The sequence below is a fragment of the Sebastes fasciatus genome, chromosome 2 (genome assembly GCF_043250625.1).
Source record: "Sebastes fasciatus isolate fSebFas1 chromosome 2, fSebFas1.pri, whole genome shotgun sequence".
NCBI classification, from domain to species: Eukaryota; Metazoa; Chordata; class Actinopteri; order Perciformes; family Sebastidae; genus Sebastes; species Sebastes fasciatus.
This window is the reverse complement of record NC_133796.1, coordinates 7638022-7655966: the sequence shown is the minus strand read 5'-3', so window position 1 is coordinate 7655966 and position 17945 is coordinate 7638022.

Here is a 17945-nt window from a genome sequence, read left to right as displayed (position 1 = left end):
AACGTGCTGGCAGTCTGGCTGGAAGTGGGGAGAGGAGAGCCCAGCAGGGGCTGAGGGAAGCCGGCCTTTTAAACCACTCGCTTGAACGCTGCACCAATCAGCTCCATGGAACCACCGACACGCTCACACACAATCAATTAACCACTCAGCCAATCAGCCGAGCTCACCTGCAGCTCATCACACCGAGATAAATGTTCATACGACCTCTGGGTCGTAACAGTAACAGTAACAGTAACAGTAACAGTAACAGTAACAGTAACAGTAACAGTTGCCTAATCCTATGCAAGTGATTTTGTTTAATTCACAACATTGATTCTGATTTACAGCTTCCTGCTGCTGATGGAACAACCTTGATAAGAGCGTATAGTTTGCAGGCCAGAAAAATAAAAAAATCAGGTAAAAGAGGCTAAATGGTTAATAATTCTTTCCTGGTTTGTCACTAGGAATAACACCCTCCACATATAGTCATTTGATCCATTGTTAAAGACCCCGTATGGAGGATTTAGGGGGATCTATTAGCAGAAATATAATATAATATTCCTATGTTTTCATTAGTGTATAAAAACCTGAAACTAAGAATAGTTGTGTTTTCATTAGCTTAGAATGAGCCCTTCAAAGCCCTTTAATATTAAAAGTGTTGATTACTATGAGCCAAGCTAACGTAACATTAGCTTTACAGCTCTTAGCTTTAGGGTCTAATGTCGGGGAGTCCACTTTAGACTCGGTTTAGATTTCTTTTCTTCTTGAGTCATCACTTTCCCTGAGCAAAAGAATGTTTCCCTGTGGTGTTCAAACAGCACAATTTAATTTGAGCAAACAGTGAATTGATTTAGTTGGAATTGGACGCTCCTCTGAATTTCAACCCTGCTTACTGATTCAGCCAGACAACATTTATATAAAAATCTTGTCTGGTCCTTTTAGCTTCATGTAAAATTGATCTGTTTTCAGTTATGGAAGAGCTCAGGCCAGCAGCAATATGTTCCTCTGTGCAACTGGATATTCCATAAAGCTTTCTGAATTAGACAGATGGTTTATGGGTGAGTCCACATTGAACCCGATGCTCCACAGGTTGCATCAGGAAAGGGAAGCCACATCACCAGTGAGGACACCTCCTGTGGTTACAGACAACCAGCTGCTGGGCACTTCGTTCTGAGGTCCAAACCCATTTGGCCACCTTTTAAAAACCCTTGTAACTCCATTACACAGCCTCTGTGAATACCACCTCATGACCACACACACACATACACCACACCACACCACACCACACACACGCTTTTCACCCTGTTCTGTCACTCAGCTTCCTTTTTCTCCATCTCCAAATACCTCTTTTCCCAGTCCAGTCCGTGTGATAGAAACTTCTCCATAGAGTTACTGTATAATATTAGTTTTTCAGACTTACACCTTTTACAAATAGAATTTTTTTCCCCTGTTTTTTTCACAGTTTTTGCCCCAGTTGTCTGCAGGTTTTCCAGAGTTGTATATGAAGAAATTTTAAATGTTTGAAGTGACTGACGTTGGTTACAGGTGTGGTCCTTGTCTATTGTGAGATCAGCTAAGGAAATTGGCTTTGTAAACCTCTTCATACAACTGATGGTCTATTTTCACATTATTGTTAAAGGTGCTCTACATCATGAATGGATACGTGTAATTGAAATGAGTCGCTAGTTGTAACAAACCCACAGAGAAGTATCACCTGACTCTGCAGCTTCGTCAGCTACACCAGCATTTTAACGTCTTGTTTCTACGGTCCCTAACTTTACTGTTTTGGTCCAGTCTCATCGCTCTCATCAACCCTGTCTCCAGTCACAGCAGGCAGTCCATTTCGGCTTTCTGATAAACCAATAGTAACCAACCTTTTCAGCACCAGCATTTAGCAGCTAAACTATTTCCCTCAGGAGTTGGTGGAGACCAAAAACAGAGATAAAAGGAGAGTGAATATTGGATTAATGTTTGTCAGATGGCCACTAACACAACTTCAAATAAACACTAATGTGCAGGCCAGTGTTTGCTAAGACATTTGCCATACCAACTTTTTAATGTGATTCGTCAAAGTTATGTGTGTGCTTGTGTTAAAAAACAAAACAATTAATGCAGTATGTTTTTTTTCTGTGATTAATTCACATGTCAATGTATTTTTTTGAATTGTTGTTTTTGTCATAAATATGACAATATGAATATGTCATGAATATTACACCGCAAAAAAGTGGTGTAATTTTTTTCTTGGAACGAGGCTGATTTTCACACCGCGAATAAAGGCGTCAACAAATCACGATGTGCAGAACGGATTGAGTTTCGTCTATATTTATGAAACAACAACACGGAGGCTCTGTAGTCCGAACCGAGACAGCAAACTTTATTACTCCTTTCAACCTTGACAAAGGCAGCGCAGACCAGATCCACTCCTTCCGTTCTTACCTTTCACAATAAAAGCCCTAGACATATAATATTTGCAGGCTAGTATTTCACATTTTTGTATCATTTATTCATGTGTGTAAAGGCTTTAAAAGCCATGCACACCCATGGTAATTATTTTGCCAGATTAGACCTCAGATCAGCACTGTTCGGGTTTATACAGCCTGACATTTCCCTTCCTCTACTGTTGTTGTACCTGTTGGAGCGTGAAATTGACACCTTTGTCACTGTTATTAGTACACAGAGTCTGGTTACCTTATATAATTCCAGCATAGCTTGGGATGGGATGAAGACATGTGTAATTAATTTGCTTGTTTTGTTTACAAAGGTTCATTTTCATTTTGTTAGTTTTTCTATAATTTAGTTTTTCATTATAAGGAAAAGGCTGTCAATGAGGATTCTTCATCACCGTCAGCTAAATCATCGTGTCTGAGTCTCTGCATCTCTCTTTTACATTGCATGTTTCACACAGAACACTGCAGACATGTCACTCATGCATGCACAACCTGCCTTTTACAGTAACCCCTCCATTAGTCGGCTAATTAGCCCGGCACATGGGATTTACATTAGCTAACTGCTGGCTGAGAGTTTGGAAGCGCATGTTTGTGTGTGAGAGACAAAGAAAGAGAAAGTTAGCCAAGTCGTGAGGTCAGCCAATCTCCAGCCCCTCTCCCCCTGGCACAGAGCATTGTGGGAAGTGAGCCAGGATATCGTCCTTCATGGCAAAGAGATAGATATTTGTGCCTTTATCCTTGCTGCACTCTCTCCAGGAAAAAAACACACAAACAAAAAGAAGCGTGGGACATGATTTGTCAGGAAACTGGCAGCTTGATCTCGGATCCATTTCTCACTGGAGCGCTCTCTTTTCATGTCCAAACATCTGCTATCACAGACTCTCCCCCAAACAATATACTGATCCAATTTCAGCATTTTACTCTCATGTGGATCTAGTCTGTGGAAGTATTGTAATGTTGTCAGTCAAAGACTTTCAAAGAACCATTATATGTTTTAAATGGTGCGATCAATCTTTCTGTAAAAGTAGACGTCACTTTTGTAAAAATGGTGGATATGTCATTATGGAATGAAACTCTTTAATTATTTAGAGACCAATTAGTCAAACCACATAGCCTGGAGCAAGAGCAGTTGTTTGAAGTGAGCTGTGGTGATCCATAGGGGATCGAGGTAGAGTGGATATGAATCCACATGTTTACTGTCTACATAGAAGAACAAAAAGGAGTTTGCATTAAAGCCTCAATTATTTTATTTCAGGGGGAAAAAAAGAGGTAAAACTGAATGATCTCAGATGAGAAATCAGTGTGTGATCTTTATTGGTAAAGGTTAACCTATTATTTTTGAAATGTCAGCATGCAGCATTCAATTGGTGGAAAGGCACAAAGGAAATTGGTCACAACAACTGGCATCAAAAGTGTCATTATGAAATGAAAGTGTTACTACAAAATTTGAATTTTTGAAGGGCGATACAAATCAACGCCAACAAAACTGTAAAAATAAGACCGAAGAAATAACATTTTAAAATAGTTTGATAATTTTTAAAAAGTCATCAAATCATTTTCCAATTGATTGGTTCATATTTCATGTGCACATTTACCGTATTACGTATGTGTCAATTAAATATTTATTTCATAATGACTTCATTGTTTATTTATTTAATATCAGTCTCATTGAGTATCGTCCCACTGTGTCCTCGCTCCAATCTCGACTGAGTGCCAGACAGAGTTCATTATGAAGATCCCAAAGGGAACATTGGTGGGCTCACATCGTCCAATCACACTATCCAGGAAATGAGTCAGTGTTTCCATGGGGACCAGCAGTCGGGGTCACTAAAGCCAAGGGCGCAGAGGACTGCTCTGATGCATGCGCATACACAGGTAAGTGAACACCCCGCCCTCTCCCAAGCCAATATCTTAAACCATTAAAAATAAATGGCGGACAAATGGTTTTCTACTAATTGCAAGCTCATTACACAGTATTGGTGTAGTGGCACCTGCAGGTAGATCTGAGTAAATTAGCCAGCAATGTCATGCAAACCCAAAACAACTGCTTCTATATTTAACACAAAAGTGAGAGTAAAGCCCCTTCACACTGTGCAATTTCAAGCTGTTCTAGACAAATATTAACAAATGTAAAAAAAAATATGATAAAATAAATATAACTATATAACTACTAATATAACTATAAATATAAAATAACAAGTGACAAACACATAGAAAACAATGTGTGCCTCCATGAGCTGAACGGCTGAACAGCTTCGGAATTTGTGAATATAAATTACAACGTAATCTCATCCCTACTTATTTTGCCGCTTGGGCAGAAGCCAACTCAATATAATGACGCAGCCTTTTGTGTAGTATCTCAAGGCTCGCGTGTGGTTAACGCTGTAACACATGGTTAACATTGTTAAACGGTCGGTTAAGTTTAGAAAAAAACATCATGGGTTGGGTTAAACTTAGCACGCTTGTTGCGCAAGTTAAGCTATACGGCCGTAACATCATGTCACTCAGTGACGTAGCGTCATGTGACATAACGTCATCACGTCATCATAACTTTTTGGTTTCACACCGGACATGAGTGCCGGTCCCCTGAGTAAAAGTCCTGTGTTTGTTGGACCCATCCACCACCCCTCCCTCCTGCACTTAGCGAACTTTATCGCTCTTTATACTACTGTACGTCCGTTGTTCTGGGCGTCTAATAATGACTTTGATGGCTTTACTTTGGAGTAAAGCCGAGGTTATAGCCTACTTCCCGCATCTACGAGTACGCAAGGGTCCACTTGAGGGTCTGCGTGACTTATATTTCATCATCAGAGGGTGTACCGCCAATTTGTTGTGGCCACTACGCTACAAGTGGTAGCACCACACTCCTACCACTACCTCGCATGTGTGAAACGCTCAAAACACTGCGGGCATTGGTATTTGACGCCCTGGGAGTTGGACCAGGCTAGAATATAACTAAATGAATTATAGCAAATGTGTGGATTGAAAATAACAACAACACAATTTAAACAATGAGAATCAGCACCTCAAAATCTGAGGCCATGGTTCTCAGCAGGAAACCGGTGGTTTGCCTACTCCGGGTAGGGAATGAGTCCTTACCCCAAGTGAAGGAGTTTAAGTATCTCGGGGTCTTGTTCGCGAGTGAGGGGACGATGGAACGTGAGATTGGTCGGAGAATCGGAGCAGCAGGGGCGGTATTGCATTCGCTTTACCGCACCGTTGTGACGAAAAGAGAGCTGAGCCGGAAGGCAAAGCTCTCGATCTACCGTTCAATCTTCGTTCCTACTCTCACCTATGGTCATGAGGGTTGGGTCATGACCGAAAGAACGAGGTCGCGGGTGCAAGCGGCCGAAATGGGTTTCCTCAGGAGGGTGGCTGGCGTCTCCCTTAGAGATAGGGTAAGAAGCTCAGTCATCCGTGAGGGACTCGGAGTAGAGTCCTTGCTCCTTTGCGTCGAAAGGAGCCAGTTGAGGTGGTTCGGGCATCTAGCACGGATGCCTCCTGGGCGCCTCCCTTGGGAGGTGTTCCAGGCACGACCAGCTGGGAGGAGACCACGGGGAAGACCCAGGACTAGATGGAGAGATTATATCTCTACTCTGGCCTGGGAACGCCTCGGGATCCCCCAGTCAGAGCTGGTTAATGTGGCCCGGGAAAGGGAAGTTTGGGGTCCCCTGCTGGAGCTGTTGCCCCCGCGACCCGATCCCGGATAAGCGGTTGAAGATGGATGGATGGACAATTTAAACAGGATGTCAGGATGTCAAATTCATTAAAGTTTAATATGCAAACAATGAAGTACTGCAAAGCATGTAATGTCAATGGCAGATTGTTATGGCTCAAATTGCTGTGAAACGTTGCTCTCCATCTTTATGCTTCTCTTACTTCATACACCCCACTCTCTTTCTTTGATCACTTATCCATCCATCCATCTCAATCTCTATCTGTAGTGTAGGTTGCTGTTCCTGTAATTACTTCCTCCTACTCCATCTCTCTCACACTCATACACACATACGTTCACACAACTCAGACAATAAACACAAGGCTTTTTACATTTCATTTCAATTTTCTCATGTCTCTTATCCCCATTTATGTAAATTACAGGACTTCATCAGATTGAGTCTGCCTACCCGGTTTGACTGCGGCGATTCTCTTGTGTTTCAGAGGATTTCCATATGACTCGGATAATTACGTCTAGCTATTCGGCCCACGCATATGACGCTGCGCCATGGGTGGTGGACCGACCGCAGTTCACTGAAAGGTCAACAAATAAACAGGCGGATCTTGTTTCATACAGTCCTGCCGCCTGCTCCGCTTATGGGTGTGTCTGTTACTATATTCTGTGTTTGTGTGGCCGTGAAAAAGCTGAGCTCCATATTAAACCATACTGAGCCACTTTTAAGAGCATTGATCAATTCCCGGGAGTCGAGTGAAGAGTGAAAGTCTCCATCATTGTTAGCGACCTTACGGTTTAATTCAATGGCTTTTTTTCCTCTGGAGGGATCAATGCCATGATTCAGTGGCTATTTATCACTCAGCGAGTGGACTAGAGGCGAATAGGGCGGGGGGGTTGGGACCATGAGGTTCAGATGAGGAAGACCTGCTGGAGACTTGTATAGAAATCCAGTATTCATTATAAGCTGCAGCTAATAAAGCAGTAAATAAAAAGGTGAACAAGCTGGGACCTCCAGTCAATGATCATCATAAGGCACACTGTGACTATTTTACCAAAAGTAATGTGACATTTTCATACAAATAAAGTATTATTTGCATACTCTATCTGTGACATACATTGACATACAGTACATTGAGTGTATTGGAACAATTAATAAATGCACTGGTTGTCAACCTTTTAGGCTTCTGACCCTTTATAACCAAGCAATACTCAGTCCTGGTCCCAGCTGTGAGCAGTTCAACCACAGTGTTGTTTCCCTTCTCTAAACGTTTAATAGGTTTTAGTGTCCTGAAAAGGTAAAACACTCCAGTATTTCACATGAGCGAGCAATTTGAGAAAAATCGGAACATTATGTTTTATATGGCAGAAATGCTAATTTTTCATCTGTCAATCATCTTGGGACCACTTTGGGAAAACCGTTTTCACTCCCAACTCCTCAAATACTAATGCACAAGGCACCCTTTAGCGTCTGTATGAGACGCACCAGGTTTTCAACTAACTACAATGTAAACACATCCACGTCATTATTAGCCAGTCCGAGCATGTGACGTTGTTTGAAGAGCGAGGAAGTCTGCTTAGGGAAGAGGTAGGGGTGAATGGATGGGTTAAACAAACTCAAATTCTCACTAAATAAAACTAAAAAGCTGTTTGTGTCCCATGTGAAACAAAGTTAACTGTGACTTATTTTACCTGACTTTAGTTACTTATTAACTTACTTAACTTGTAAGTTACATAGCGTACTTATTTTAACTAACAAACTTACATATTTGAACCCAAACTATGATCTTTTTCTAAACCTAACCAAGTAGTTTTGTTGCCTTATTCAAGTAAACCTAAAAACCTAAGTAAACCTACGTTAGAAGCTTATTTTCTATAGTTGGGGTGTAACACTGATCAAATGAAATTCAAGACAACAACCCTGCAATACATATGTTCACTTGTCTCCTCTGTTTGAAAGAGCTCCATCACAATTTGTGACAAATATATATTGATATTGCTGTCTAAATTTGACAGCATCAAAAATGAACGCATACTGTGAAATTAAAACAACACCTCTCTGCAGGGTGTCAACAAAAACAAAACATTATTAGTGTCAGTTAATTACATAGTTATAGAAAAAAAAAAAAGTCTGCTACAGACATTATTTGGTAAACAGAAAAAGTGGAATGACGGAATATGTCCAGTTTGGTCATTTGGTGGAACAACCATAATTTTTAGTGGGAGGGAAGCCAGGTTGGGTTCTTTATCCATGTTGCTGTACTGACGCTTACTGATAAGCAGCCACCGTGTGTTGTGGTGGCGGTGACGTATCTGTCTGCAGCATAGATCTGCAGCCCTGTCCAGGCCAACAGTTAAAGGACCAGTGAATAGGATCTTCTTTGGCCATAACCTTTCCTCTGCATTGTCTGTATAACCATAGACCATTCAGAAAGGAGATGCTGCACTGGGAGTCAGTTTCCTGTATTTGTGTCACGTGGGTTTCGCCACTGCCTCGCCCCTTTAGGAGACTAGCGGCAGGTCCTGAGTCTATTAACTCCAATGGGCGAAATGAACGTGAACGCAGATGATGACTGATTCTTAAATACATATTGGACCTGTTTTTCACAAGCCACATATCTTCCGAACATTCTGACATTAAAATGGCATTTTTCAGACGGACAAATCAGGAAGAAATCAACTTTTTTTAGAGACCTTTCTCTGTTTCACCAATACTGTCGCGAGATCTGGCAACTAACGTCCTGGCTAACTCATTTTCATAATGCTATGGCTGTTAGCTGTGTAAATATCTAATGTTAGCAAAAGAAATTATAAATACCTTATGCAAATATAACCCAATCTGCTCATCACAACACTTCTAAACCCGGAGGGGGGATGGAGTGGAGAGGCAAACACGCCATGACCACGCCAACTTAGGGAGACAGGAAGTTTATACCATTTCAAACCACTGGCAGAGCTTGTAATGCATCATAACTCACCTGTTTGCAATACAACGCTGTGGTCCATGAGTCCATGAACACCCCTCTATCAAATCAAGCTTGTTTCTCCTTTGGAAGAACAGTTACTATCAATGACAGGACGTCTGGGATTCATCACAACAAATAAAAAGGAAGTGCAATATGTATTGTCCTCCAGGGATTCCAGGATGTAGCATATAAATCATTAGCCTCATTGATTTACTTATTGATTGCTTTTACTATGATGCTTCAGCAGATATAATAACCGGCCTTGCTTACCTGTCTGTCTTGCTGTGTATGTATTGCTGTCATTGCTAATGTGTATTGTAATTGGCATGTTTGGATAGATTTATTTATGGGTGTTTTAGTAAGGAATAGAGGAGTATAATCCACTCACCACCATGACCATTCTGTCTTGTCTGACAGCCACGAGGGCAAAGAGCAAAACCATGATGGATTGGAGGGTGAGATGGAGCCTTTAAGAGAAAAGGAGGTTAAAAGGAGGAGAGGAAAGAGGGGAGACGGAAGAGGGGCGGAAGGGGAAACAGGGGCTTTATTATCTGACCACCACGGTTCCAGACCAGTAACTCTCAAAGTGGAGGTCCTCAAGCTAAATGAGTAATGGTTTCAATTCCCCATAATGATCCCTATTAGGCAGTGTGTTCTGACGATGACCTCTGTCCCCGTCTTGATTCCTTCATTTTCATCACCTTCCCTGTATTTCAGTGCACATGACAACAGTTGCCTTTCTGTATGCAGCCCCCCCGTATCAGTCAAATCTGGATCTGGACTCTGATGTGTTTCTAAATGAGTCCATGACATGAAAATATTTGGGGTCAGTACAGGTTCGGAAATAGATGAGATGAATTTAACTGCGCTGCATGAAAATACAAACACAGCGTGATGCATGACACTTCCAGAGAGCAGGCTCTGACTGGATCAGACTTAACTGGCATTTCTGAGTTTCTCTAACCACTGTAAATGAGCTAGTTTTTTTTGCTGCATTAAAAAGTAACTTTGGTATTTTTCAACCTGTACTCTATTTCCCATGTTTTTGTGTCTAACTGACTAATAGGAACAGCAATTTTTTGATATTGGTCCAGTATTGAGGGAGAGCGCTGTAGACGGCAGCTGCTCACAGGCTGCAATGTAATCCTATTGGGGCAAGCTGGCATCATCATTTACGTCCATTAAAAGTGCTTGTTTTTGCCATGACAGGCTCTGTTTGTTATTATAAGTGTCTGACATTATGGAAAGAGTCTCGCTCAAGGAGAAGTCTCATTGAGTAATCTGGTGAGGTGAAGTGTTGCTGGTGGAATAGTGGAATACATCCATGGTGGAAACGCGGGCCGGGCAGAGTTTGCTGTGCTGGAGTATACAAGACTATAGCTTAGCGTTATCTAAGAAAAAAAAAAAAGATTTTCAATGTCATGGCTAAATATTTAGATGATTGAATTCATTGGCTGCCCGTTATTATTTGAGCCAGAGTATACAGATATACAGATTTCAACAACGAGACTTCTCCTTGAGCGGGACTTGGACACATTAACAAACAGACCGGATCAAGCGAAAGGTAAGAAAAGGTTTTATTTCTCTGTAGGGTGCTTTCCATAATGTTGTCAGACACTTATAACAATCTGAGTCTGTCAGTGGCAAAGACAAGCACTTTTAGTGAACATAACTTCACATTGACTTTGCTCACTTGCCCTCGCAGCTCGTTTCCCCATTCGTCACATTGTCCCATTGTCCTCATTAGTCACTTAGACACAAACACATGGGTTGAAAAACATTGAAGTTACCCTTTAAAGGGGCGCCCCACCCATTTTACACATGAAGATCAGTTTACTCATCACAAACAGCACTATTCAGCCTTTGTCTCTGTCTTTGTTGCCTCTGGAGGAGCTTTGTCAGGTCTAATAAAATAACCCTGATGATGTCACCAGGGTCATCCTGGACTTGGTTTGAGAGTTCACATTTTTAGCAGGAAGTCTGCTTTATGAACGGGTGGCATGGAAACATTTAGAACAGGGTCAGGCAAAGTCTAAAGAAAAATGTGAGTTGCATCGTGGGAAAAGATTGGATTTGAGGCGAGAAATAGGCATGCAGTTGCTGAATCTGTCTTCATTTTAGATCAACAACAGATAGTTTTAGCGTGTTTCCAGAGTTTCCAGAGGCAGTAAGTCACAATGGTTTATGGGATGAGTAGTTCCATCACTCTTAAAATAATTAGGCTATGTACACAGTCTACTTTTTCCATTTTTCCAATGTTTTTTTTGCTCTGAATCAAATGTTTTATGATGACAATTCATCTCATAGCTGGTTGGCTTGGTTTCATACTTTAAACTCTTTATATATAAGGATTTTCTGAAACATCAATGGAGTAAATTAATGGGAATTTCACTTCCGGAAACCGGAGCCATTCAAAGAGTGGGTGGTCGCTCTTGATCTCTATTCTGCAATGGTATAATGGGCACCCAACTGGAGAATTGATGCCACCTACTGCTTATCTTGATGAACCAACTCCTGATAATCACATAAGGTTAAAATTTGCAAAACATTTGGATGGAAACCTGGCTTGTGTCTGATATTTTAAATTTCAAGCATCGTTTTAATCTGGCCCTTCCAAGTCCCCCGACTTTGTGCAATACTAAATTGCTGGAATATAAACTACCTTTAAGGCCACATAAGACTGACTTACTAAATTGTTCCCATGATAATGATGCATGTGTATAAAAGACTGTACATATTTGTATTATTAGTGTATATTATGGGCCTTTAATCACATTTTACCAAGCAAAGGTGTACATGTTTCTGTACTGATATATACTGTAGTAGTCAGCTACTGTTGAAAGCACAGAACTGTCTGCTGCTGAGTCAAATACTTAAAAAGCTATTTTATTCTTTACAGCACTGTGTAATCAAAGCCTTTTCGACGATGTTTTACCAGCAGTCACTCCAGTTAAATGATTTAGCTGGCAGAGATACCCTCGGGCATAACTCACCAGCAGCTTTTCTGATGGAGAGGTCGCAGGTCATACCAATTCATCATAGCCAGTTGGAGTGGAGTAAATGATGGAGCAACACACACACGCGTACATGCACACACACACAAAGTGGCAGCTCTTTAATGTCCGGTTCGCTCGCTCAGTATGGAACCTGAATAGCAAATGCTTACTCATAATAATGTGTGACCCGTGTGTTCACACCGAGGTAGATGCTATCGTAGCTTTTATAATAGCTGAACCCGGTTTTCATGTTGTCACAGTTTTCTTATTTGCTCGCTCATTCAACATAAATGTAATTCCTTCCTTCTCATTCAAAAGAGAAGTCGCCGTCTTATCTGGTTTACGGCTGTGAAGTGAAGTTCTGGGTGGAGGGAGGAGGGTTTTTCAGTTATTTTCCTCTACGCAGCTACAGACGGTTTAGTCGGAAGATGGAGAGAAGTGGTGGAAGTGGTGGAGGGGTGGAGGGGAGGAGAGGAGGAAGAGATTCAGGTGACATCACCTCCTTCCTCTTACAACTGCGTTTGTGACTATGTGCCGCTGCTACTGGAGGAAATGGTGCTTGCTTAGCATCCTTGTGTGTGTGTGAGAGAGTGAAAGAGAGCGTGTGTGTGTGTGTGAGCGATAGACTTCACATTTGTACATTAGATATTTTCGGATGACATTTCTAAAGATATAAAATTGCCTTTCGACAAAAATGATTACAATGCACAGTATGTCTACGTGTGTGTGTGTGTGTGTGTGTGTGTGCGTGTGTGTTGAGGATGTGCTGTGGTGAGACAGGATAATAAGGAACAATGTTAGTCACCACCCTGCCCGTCATTTCTCACACCTTAATGATGTCAAATGTTAAACATTACCACAATGTCCAGTAAATATCTACTCCCATGAAACCAAGTTTACCAGAAATGTTAACCACATGGCTTGTGACCAACTTTTTTTTTTTCTTTTTAAGAACAGGTTCAACATGAAGCTGTTTATCTTTGCTCCTGATAAGCTCTATATAAATGGTATATACTCTAAGACAGCTTAGTTCAAGTCAAGCATGCATCCCCACGCCTGAAACAGACCCTTGTACAAAAGACAGACACAAGTCTCATTGTGTTTACAAGACTGATAGAAATCTCTCAGAGGAAGACTTTGAAGAGTTGATAACAAACAGCAGACAGCTCAAACTCCATTAGTTTAGGACATGACATTGTTGACCAGGAGCCTGTTTCTACTAGTAGTCTGTGTGTGTGTGTATATTAAATTCCACTCTAGGAATCAGTAACTTGTGTCTGTTTCGGTCTAGCCTTTCAAAATGCACAAACCAGCCTCCAACGTTCATTAATTAACATGTTATATCTTGTTTATTTAATATGTACAAAAATAAACTGTATGAGTAAAAATGACAACTCTTCATGAGAAGCCTTATAATTTATGTAATGGAAAGATATGAGAGCGGAATCGATGCTCACATCTAACTCTCTGGCAGAGAGCGACTAAGCGGATTTCCCAAAATGACGAGCTATTCTTTTAAATGTTAATAAATCAAACTCATCCTGTCTGATGCTTAAATTCACTTTTGTGAGTGCCCCAATAAAACCATAAAAAATGTTAATCATGCTTTTGTTGCCAGCTAAAGATGTTTCCTCATTATGTTGATAAAAAAAAATATGTTTCTCTCTAAATCTATTCACAATTGCTAATTAGTAGTACATGAATTCAACTTCGAGGAGAAATTGTTGTACTGTAGATCTCTTGACAAAAAGGTTACACCACATGCATGTAATGTGAGTTTATTCTAATAAAGTTTTATAGTTGTTTTGATAGTTTGTCCAGCTGAGTGAAGGTATTGGATAGTTGTGCTGATACTTAACACCTTCACCTACCTCCGAAATGTCGTGAGCAAAGATGGAGGGACAGATGTAGACATGTAGACATTCAAGCCCAAATTGGTTAGGCTAGAACAGCTTTTGTTACACTAAGGCCCATCTGGAACTCAAAGGATATACGCATAAACACTACACACAAATATTCAACACTTACATTAAAGGTCCAGTGTGTAGGATTTAGTGGCATCTAGCGGTGAGGTGGCATATTGCAACCAACTGAATACCTCCCTTTCCAAGAAGTGAAAGTCTCTCTCTAGAGCCAGTGTTTGGTTTGTCCGTTCTGGGCTACTGTAGACTCCGTGAAGAGGACCCGCTCCCTATGTAGATACGAACAACTCATTCTAAGCTAATGAAAACACAACGATTCTTAGTTTCAGGTGATTCTACACTAATGAAAACATAGTTATGAATATTATATTCCTTTTCTTGCAAAGGAATTACAGAAACACCTGGATGGAACTGGAGAAAGCGGCCCAAAACCGAGAGTGGTGGAGATTTGTGGATGACCTGTGCTCCACTTGGAGAGAAAGGGTTTAATGAGATGAACAAGAACTCAATGACCAATCTAAATTCTTCTTCTAATCAGTGTCAACAAAGCTACAGAGACAGCATTTCTACCATCTTGGGACACTGAAACAACCTCTGTCAGTCATTGACAGATAGTTGATGGATGGGTCAAACAAACACCGGACTTCACCCAGGAGACCGCTGTTGGTGAAGTTGCCTAGCTGAATAGGTAATACACAGGTGAATAGGACTAAAGCCAATGTGGCGTCATCCTGCTCTGTTAGTAAAACATAGTGATACATCCAATGCAACTTTTTTCTGTCCATTCCTACTGTGTTGTCTCTCTCGGATGAACTACCCATGACCATGACATTAAACCTATACATCCCCCCTCCCACATGACCTCAGCTGTGTTTACTGTCTGCTACTGTGTTTGATTCCCAGGACCTAGCGACAGGAGATCCTGGGAGAAACAACACACACACACACACACAAACACACATCACAGTCTGGATGGATGGATGACTGGAGGCCAGGACAGAGAAGGCCAATCGATCAGTAGAGTTGTAATGATAATAAAGTCTTTTTCCCTGGAACTGTACAATGGATTATTTTGTAACATTTGAGGCACAGCTTGTTCTACCCTCTGGGCATCAGCGTAATGGAAGGAAAACGTTATTTTTTAGAGCCAACATCTTTATTAAAAACAAATCTGTGAGTCAGTTTCAGTTTTGAAATCTGATTAAGAAAGTGCAAATGAAAACAGAGTGTTGAGATCTTGTGACAGATAAACAATGTTTTATCTTAATCAAGACTCTTATTGTTACTGCGTTTTAACCAGACATTTCTAAAGCTGCCATGTACCAGGCTGGTATTGTTTTTTCTCCTCAGCATCAATTTCATAAACTGCTCAGGGGGGGGAAAATAGATGTATCTTGTACAGAACAGACATTGCAGGTTAGATTAGATTCGTCATTAATAAAGTTAGGTCGGTGCAGCAGAAATGTGACAGGATATTCAGCGGGAATTAATGATAACATATGAACGCACAAACAGAAAAGAAAATAATTTGTTAAAGGATGAATAGTGCATGAGAGGACAAACTACTGCAGTGGATATTATAAAGGAATGAATCACCTGTAGAAGTTTTGCGGTTCCACTCACCAGCTGTGCGAGTGATCACCTCGCTTCCTAGCATTGGACGCTTGGTGGGTTGCACCTGATTGGATGATTGGACTTTCCCTCGTGGCAAAGATTATCAATATACGTCCTTTGCTTGTGGGCTGCTGCTCCCAGCTTTCAAACCGGAACCAACATGGCGGCTCGTTTAGAAACTTTCTTCTCTTATATCACGAAAATAGCTCACCGAAATGTGTTTCTGAAAACATTTAATGTGAGAAATAAGCCGTGCGGTTGCTGAATCTGTCTTTATTTTTGATCGACAATGGTTAATATAAAAGTTTCTAGGGAGTTTCCAGATGCTGCAAGTCGCGCCAGTCCACAAGTTCCCAGACTGACAAAACACGGCCCAGACATATACTCAGTTTTCGGTCTTGTTTCCATTTTGTACTCTGTTTGCTTAAAGGTCAGCTCTGTCAAAAAGGCCTACTGGTCACGTTGAACTCAATGTGAAAATGTAATGCCGATTTATTGCTCCCCGAGTGAATCCATTGATTCGCTCGATCTAATTCCATTAGATATAATTTGATTTTGCCGGGGTATTTCGCCGTTTTAAATGGTGGTGTGACCATTCATTCTTTCATTCCTTAGATCTAAAACTACTACTACAATGTGGCATGTTGAATAAAAAATGGACCTCTAAAGTGCATTATCCTGCTGAACCTACTGTAAGGTCACAGGTCCTCTGCTGTGTGCACGGAAATGAATATAATAACAGGGAAAACAATCAAAAACAGCTGACAAGGAGAAAGGTTGAAAAAAAAATGAAGGGTCTTAAACAACAAAGACAGGACTTTAGGAAATGAGAGAACAAAGAGAGCAGACATATTAAGACAGACGACACAAAAATGGCATTTAATTAACCATTAACCAATCACAGAGGTTTGAGGAAGGTAAGCGGTGAGGTAACCACTTCAGTTTGGGATTTAATCTTTGTGGTTGAGTGATTCAGAGGTGAGGGACTGTTCTCTGAAACCACATGTGCATGCGTATATATGAGGTCACATGTTTTTAAGGAGTTAACGTGGAACTACTTATCAAAAATATATAATTCTTCTTTGAAAGTCTAACAGTGCAACATATAATTACATGCAACAAAATGACACTGTAAAAGGTTTTAAATGAGTATGTATTAAGTCAAATAAGTTGTGAGCGATGCTGTTTGACTTAGATGTGTGTGTGTGACATAGTGCTCAGCAGGACAGAGAAATCCTATCGCTGCCAGAATTGCATTATAAGGGATGTCTGCACGTAGAGACCTAGAGTCACCTTGGACAATTTAAGAGGTATGTCTCCTTACTCAGCCATATGCATACACGCACACATAAACACGATAGGACACAGCCGACGCCACCGGTGCATTAGTTTGTCTGTGACTAAGGCGGTCATTATTAGAATAGTTGCTGTTGATGCAGACCTTCATTTAAACCCGGCTAATGGCTCACTGTCGCCTGCACACACACACCCACTCACACACCCACACACTGATAATTATACATTCCAGGGACACATTGTCTCAGTATGGCGGGTCTCTCCATGCCAGTCTGTCTCCTTGCGTCCATCTCTCCTCTCTCTCGTCTCACTACATCTCTTGAGTTTCCACAAAGTCGTTATCTCTATCGTCTGGGCTGGGCACCTCTGGGTCACGCTCACTCACACATTTCTAATGACAGACCCTGATTACATCCATTGCCTCAATCGACCTACAGAATAAACCATGTTTACGGGATATCATTTTACTATTCAGACTGATGTTTTGTGATAAATCTAAAGCATATAATACCATAGACTGTATATAAGAAGTAGACGTAGTCACCGTAACGTCACCCATTGGTTTGTGGACTACAGTTTTGAAGCCTTGAGTTCGGCTTTTTTGTCGTCGCACATCTTGGTTTTGGCCAATCCCATTCTTGTTTTTTTTACACCGAGAAGTGACACGAGACCTTGTGGATGGTTTTCTTGACTTTCCAAGGTCAGGAAATAACTTTGAACCTCAGCAACTCTACAAGCTACATTGATGCGGTATAGTGGCAGTGATCTCTTTGGTCCCGGCGGGTCCGTTGACCGGAGGAACGCTGAGAGTGCACTGCAGGCTTGCACGTGTTTGCGTTGTCTTGACGCTTAACGTGAGCTGTGAGTTGACTGCTTCAAATCAAAACAAGATCTTCTTCTTCTCTGGGTCTTTGACAGTGTAAACACTAATCTGGCACACTGCTGCCTCTCATGTTAAGGTTTGAGATTGCACCTATAAACAAAAGTTTGGTTTACTCGTCAAACAGTTCAGACTAAGTCCTGCCTGTGACAGGGCTGATAGCCCCAGGTCACTCCTT